Here is a 6,833-nt window from a genome sequence, read left to right on the forward strand (position 1 = left end):
TCGTGGTTCCACAATAATTTCTCTTTCACTAAATTTTAAAGATGAAAATCAAATTAAAAATGGAAACGAGAAAATTACTAGGATTAGTCTCCTCTGCCTCATTATTAGTTTATTAAGGTTTTCGAATTTAAAATTCTAGGCTGCATTGCTTATTCCTTAAAATTTGAATTTACATGATCCATGGTGACGCCAAACTTTTATCTTGCATAAAACACATATCACTGAAACCGATATTCTGATTTAAATGACTGTATGCCTATATGTGCTCGATCGGTATGAAATACAAATAAAAATAACAATGCGCGAGCTTTGGTGATGATTCTATTATTGGCATGTTGTTATCCGATTATATTCTGCTAATTTTGGTTTCACTGAGGTTGCTGCCTGGCCATCACAAAAGACACCAGCTAAGCATACATACGTGTGTCCACGTGACGTTGAGACGAAAATTGGCTGAGAGGGAGGTTCGGCTGAAGCGAGACACGTGTCTGCGAGCGAAGAACTGGAAAGGGCGAACCCCGGCTTGCACTCTTCACGTTTCCTCGTGTTTGCCCAAACATGTGCGAAGTGCACTTGACTGAAAATCAAATGAATAAAATGATTTCCATTTGCAAATCTTACATTCGAATACACGAGAGTGACAATAAATCTAAATATTGTTTGCGCATAATTTGTCTGAATCTCACAGGCATTAATTTTGAATGGAAATCTCATGATCTTGGTCACGATTGAACATTTCAAAGTGGGACACGCCACTTTAAATTTAACTTTATGTAGGACAAAAATGATAATAATTTTTTAGGAATGCCTAGTTGTCTACTAAATCAAATGCAGCAGATTAATTCGTCCCACATGTCATATGCTTACAGTCAGGATTTAAATATGCTGCCACAATCCACAATAGATATTTTTGAAATATTAAATTAAGAGACTTAGCTGCCCCAACTCTCCAAGGCTCCCAACCCTCGGTTCGTAGTAAACCGACATCCCACGCATGGGTCAATCTAGATTGGATTTTGACCCTTAAATATGTTTTGAGGGGCTTTGATTAGTAACGCCTATTCGAAAAACTATCTAAAAGGAACGTCTCAGTGAAAATTAATACATCAAATTTACTAATGCAATTGTGATTAATGAGATAAAAAATTTGTTTCAACCCTTCCGTGTTCCACAACAAAATTGGCAAAGTGTCGACATCGGGGGGCAATCAAAAATGTTTGTTCTTAGCTTTTGTCGCATTTTTCCGAGTCGTCACTCACTGGAGGAGTGATGGAGGTGGAGGGCCCTGCGTCGTAAAAGTCCTTATCGTCGTCTGCTGACTCAACATCATCATGCGACGTTTCCTCCGTCGGGCTCGGGAGCTGGGGCGTAGTTCTGGACAGGGGCAGGGTGTTGGGGCCTCTTGGTCTGCTTTGCCAGCAGGTGGAACACGTGAGCCTCGAGCGCCTTCCCTTTGGGGATGTGCGGCAGCGAATGACAGCGTCTCTTAAGTTTGGAATTGACCCAATCCCACGAGAGGCCGTCGAGGCCGGCACAGATACGGGGCATGGCGAACACATTTTAATTAACATATCAATGTGTGTTGTAGTAAATATAGCTTTATTATTTTAATCCTCAAATTCTAAAATGAAAAAGATCTTCTTGATATTATATGCAGCACTTTTAGGTAAAATTAAGCAAACAATTTGGCACGAAAACCGCGCAGACGTAAATAATGAGCCTCTTCCTGTCCACGAGGCAAGGGTCCACTCACCTTTGCCTATATAATTAACATGTCACGTCTGTCACCGGGCGAATCTTGTTATAAAAATCATTTCGAGAAGAGTGTGTGGTGATGTATGTTTGATGGCCTGCGTCCAGCGCTTGCGATGTAATCAAGAAGGGTCCCTTTGTTTTGCCCCATTCTCGGAAAGAGCGCGTGGTGTTGTTTTCCCCTTTCCTGGCATCTCGTCTCTTGCGCACTGCTCGCGCTTCATTTGACTAATCGCCATTAATCCCAATTACCACATCTTGCGTGTTTGCTTACCAGCGTGAGAGCGCACAAACTGCGGCCATGTTGTGCGTTTTTGCCCTCAATCCTGAATTATCTCAGCGAGGAATAGCGCACACATGTCTTCTGCGTGCACGCGAAAATAAATCGCGCGCCTTGTGTATTTTTAGCAGGAAAAGTGCCGCCATCGCTGCGCTGCCTGCGTTTCGAAACGGGAAATACGCAGTGCTCTTTTGGTTTTCCAACCATGTTTGTGATAGAAAATTGCACGGGAAAAGCTAAATTTAAAATGTAAAAATGCGTATTGATGCCCTCGGAAATCCACAAACTTTTACAAGGGTGGATTATATAAAAGAAAAATAGGAGGAAAATCAATTTAAATTTATTTTAATTCGATACGATGACATTCAGCTGTTTAAATGTGACGAAATATTTCTGTCTGAGCAGCTTAATATTTTACATCGGAAAAAGAAGATTGTGTGTGAACAATTATTGCAATGTATCTATAAATTGTAGCAAGTTTCACGCGCACTGCACCTGTACTGAGTCTATTTATATGGCACTTCCAGTCCAATCCTGTTTTTCAGACCTTCTTGGCTCAGTGGATTCACACCATCCTTACTTAGTTACAAATAGGCATGAAGAGTGGAAAATTCTTTTAAAATTGAAGTAAAACATAATCCTGCAATGTAGGGTTGGGAAACTTAGACTGTTTTTTCTTTGTACAAAATAGTCGTCTATTTTTAGACGATTTTTGCCCTCAAATTCAGTCCAATTTCAATTCTTGGTTTTGGGTTTTAAAATTTAATTTTTACAGTCAACGTTAAAGAAATGCCAACTCTTTGACAAAAATCTGTTCCTATTTTCCTGCACATTATAATTTTCAATAGTTATGCACAATTCTGATTTTTCTCTCACTTAAAATTGGTCGACAGCACTGTAAATTGAATATTTCGTTCTTTAAGGTCTTTAAGGTTTAGTGTTGTGACTGAAACCAATTTATTGCTCGTTCAAATTGTTCTTCCTCGTTGGTGTGCGCCAAGGCCGACCAGGTTCTGAAATAAGCGCACGCATTCTTCAGCCAATTATTGGACGTGTATACGCTTTTCTCTCCTCTCTCAGTCTGTGCATGATGCAATAATTTGGCTCGGTGAAGACGGAGAAATAAGTAAAGAGGCAGGAACGAAACGCGATCTTGGCGAGAGCAGAGCTGATTGTCAATTGCGGCTCACTTGCTTTATGGTAATGCGTGTGCGACCCCGGCCGAAAATAGGCATAATTCGCTCTTCCGCCACTTATGACACGACAGCTTCTTGTTTCCTGGAATGATTACTGCGGCATTTGCTGTCCCTGTTTGAAATGTCTCTTGAATTTAAATCAACTCATATAAGATTTATAGAAATTTGGGTTTACGAGTTCTGTACCAAGAATTTTTTCTGTACTAATGGTACTACGGTGGATATCTTCAGCAGCGGAGTCGCGAACCAGGGCTGGAGTGAGACTCGCGCAGCGCGGCACGCACCGGCGCGAGCTGAAGGCATGAGCACGGAAATGCCCTTCAGACGGAGATACTCGGAATCAGTCAGTGCAGGGACAGCACTGACTTAATAATGCGGACTGTTAGGATGTAATAATAAATTTTCTATTCAATGTATTTATTATATTGACCATGGCAAGAATAAACAAGAATATCATAATATAATTATTAATAATTTCTCTCGTGCAAAACTGAGTTAAAATGAACTTATTCTAACACCGCCTGCCCCACTGGAATCAGTTTAGGGCTGGACTTGCATTTTTTCAATTGAAATTTACCCTCTAATTTCTCTGAATTGTTTTATAAGTTAACCGAACAGTGATAAAATAGTACCAGGGCGCTTTCTTTATTATTATTTTGGAAGAACACCACACACGCATATATTATATTTTATATTTGAAATATTTTATTCCTATGATTTTTTTAAGAATTCGATTGTTTAAAACTTCCAAATTTAGACAAACATCGATTTGATCTTGAAAGGTAAGTGACCCCATTAATAACAAATCTGAGGGAGATAAAGTTTCTTAAATTAAAGACTGATTTGCCGCTGATTATCGGCATTAAATCGTGCTCCAGTTTCGCAGCTCTCTTATTCATCTTTCAGTCTGTCCGCGATGCTCGAAACAATGCAGTGCCGAAAGAATTACCACGAAATCCCGCTTGGTTTACGCTTTCGTTTCCACGAGAGCGGCTCGAATTTCATAATTCGTGACACTTTAGCACGCCTGCTCTGTGCACGCGCCGGTAAAAAAAATAATAAAATATCAGCACAAGAACGAAATAAGGAGAGAGAAAGAGAGAAAGAAAGAGAGAGAGAGAGAGAGAGAGAGAGAGAGAGAGAGAGAGAGAGAGAGAGAGAGAGAACAAGAAAAGTGGACTGGCGGGTGTGTTACATGCGACGAGCGAATTATAATTACAATAGACGGCGAGAGGGGCGGCCGGTTGTTACGGAAGAACAAGAAGAGACGACGAAAGTGGCCCACTGACCCCCTTTGGACACGTAACGCAGCTTTGCTTCCTTTTATTCAACAGACTTATACGCAAATGCTCCAAAGAAATTGTGTGCTGCATGCTTGGAATTATGTCTGGGAAACTCACAAAATACCGCATTTTTGTAAATATTTTAAATTTTAATTGTTTGAAATTCATAAATAATTTCAAAACGCAATTTATCATTTTTAATTTATGTTTTTCAATTTTTTACGTAAGGAATTCCGTCACCTTGCTGTGTTATTGGGACCTGGGACCCAGTGAGCTCATAGCTGTGCAGAGGTACTAAAATATATTCTAAGGGAACAATCATTGGTAACAAGCCGCGGATCTGAAGAATCCATCCTCTTTAAAAATTATTCAATGAAAAGTATTTTGCTGATGTTGTTTTTTTATTTGACACAATTTCGAGAGGCAATAATTTTCATATTGCTTATAATTGATTGAATATAAAAAATCCTTTTTGTCGTGAGAGATTTAAAAAAGCATGAATAGGGAAATGTAGGGCATTCAAACTAATATGTTAAATTAAAAAAAAACTCTCTTGATATTGTGTATCGAAGCAAAATTGGTGTCTTACAGTGAGTGAATTGAATATCTCACCCTGAGCAGCAGCTCGTTTTGCTCATGAAGCAGCATTCAAGCTGTAGCTCATAGCAGAAAGTGTCTAACAAAACCGGCAATGTCATGAAATATGCAGTCGACAGTTTTGAAAGCAATTAAATCAAACGAATCTAACATCCAGAAAACGTGCCCACTGCTGCTGCTGCTACTGCTGCTGAAAACCGAAAGTTCAACTCTATTAATAATGCGCATTTCCCAATGTGGAAAGACTGCTTACATAAAAACGACTAAAAAGAGTTGTCATATGGCCGCACACGTGAACTCTCAAAATATTCTCTCTCCCAGAGACTCACGTAACATCGAAGCGGCCTCTGAACGATCGAGACACAAAAGCAGCCGATTTTGACATGAGAACAAAACCTGCGTCAATTGAGCGCAAACTTAATTTTCGAACACGGCTCCGCAGGATGACGCATGTGTCAACCTGGTTCTTTATGTAAAACCTGTGCGACATTTATTGTTACGTCCGGTTTTCATGGAAAATCACACGTACTGAAAATATTTGGTTTCTATGTTCATCTCACTCTAAACACTTAACGTAGTTTTTAAAACATGACCAACTAAAAATTTATAAATATATAATTATGATGTTTTTTTTCAAGCAGACAGGGCAATTCAAAAAAGTTATTTAATCTCAAACTCTGATAGTAATATTAAAAACATCATATATGTATTCATCCGTGTTCAGAATAATAAATAATAAAGCAAAAGAATATTTTGTTTGTGGAGGTTGTTGACTCGGATTTTTCGAGATGAAAACGCTTTTAATATATTGATTTAATAAATTTTATTTCAATGGAATATTAGGTTATGAAATAGACTTGTAGATCGCGACAAGCAGCATTCGGTGGACTCCTTGTTTTACACAGTAAAGTGAGTTCATAGTTTTTTATTGGAAGCACGCGCGCGCCTCCGTTTATTTGCAGCTCTTGACCCTGGCGCTGCAGAGTTGAACGGTCGAGTCTGTTTGTTGCCATTGTTGCCGCAAACCAATTAATACACACGCACTCTTTTCCACTCTTGGACTGCATTCAAAAGCGCCGTCGCGACAGCTGGAAATTTCGCAATTTGAGCAGTGCGTCGTCTCGTTGTGTGTCGCGCTCCACTCACCATGCTTTAAATGCAGATTTGTGTTATTTTTGCTTTTCTAAGGGTCTAATTAGCTCGAGTGTCAAACAGAATTACTGTTTACCCGCAATCAAGAGCGGTTGTGCGTTAGGAAAAATTATGTTTGGCTGAGAAAATAGGTTTATACTCGACTCTACCTACATACAAGACAATTTGCTCTAAATTTAAACAGATAGCCGCCCAAGTAAAGGGTTTCGTGAGTTAGTTTGAAAACAATTACTGTTTGTAACACATTTGAAAATATCTTTTCACTCTATCCTGGATGCAGAAAAATTGTTCATAGCTCAACAAGCAAACTCAAATTTCCATGTATAAAGGCAACATACTTGATCAATTCGACAATACAATTTTGAGCGTTGAGCAATGCGCAATTTCTCCGCCAAGTGTTGAGAAAAATTGGATTTTAAAAATTTAAATCTGGTATTGTCCCAATGTACTGGGTTAGACGGACCGGTTAGACGAAATAAAAAGACAATTATTAAAAACTATGGTTCCACCCAGGATCGAACTGGGGACCTTCTGCGTGTAAAGCAGACGTGATAACCACTACACTATAGAACC

General features: G+C 39.2%; 1 non-coding gene across 1 annotated transcript; it reads right to left on the reverse strand.

Moving 5' to 3' along the window:
• Nucleotides 1–6,760: 6,760 nt before the first annotated feature.
• TRNAV-UAC (transfer RNA valine (anticodon UAC)) lies at nt 6,761–6,833 on the reverse strand. Its single transcript has one exon. It is a non-coding gene; the product is annotated as a tRNA-Val (tRNA).

The sequence above is a fragment of the Cloeon dipterum genome, chromosome X, assembly GCF_949628265.1.
Source record: "Cloeon dipterum chromosome X, ieCloDipt1.1, whole genome shotgun sequence".
Taxonomy (NCBI): domain Eukaryota; kingdom Metazoa; phylum Arthropoda; class Insecta; order Ephemeroptera; family Baetidae; genus Cloeon; species Cloeon dipterum.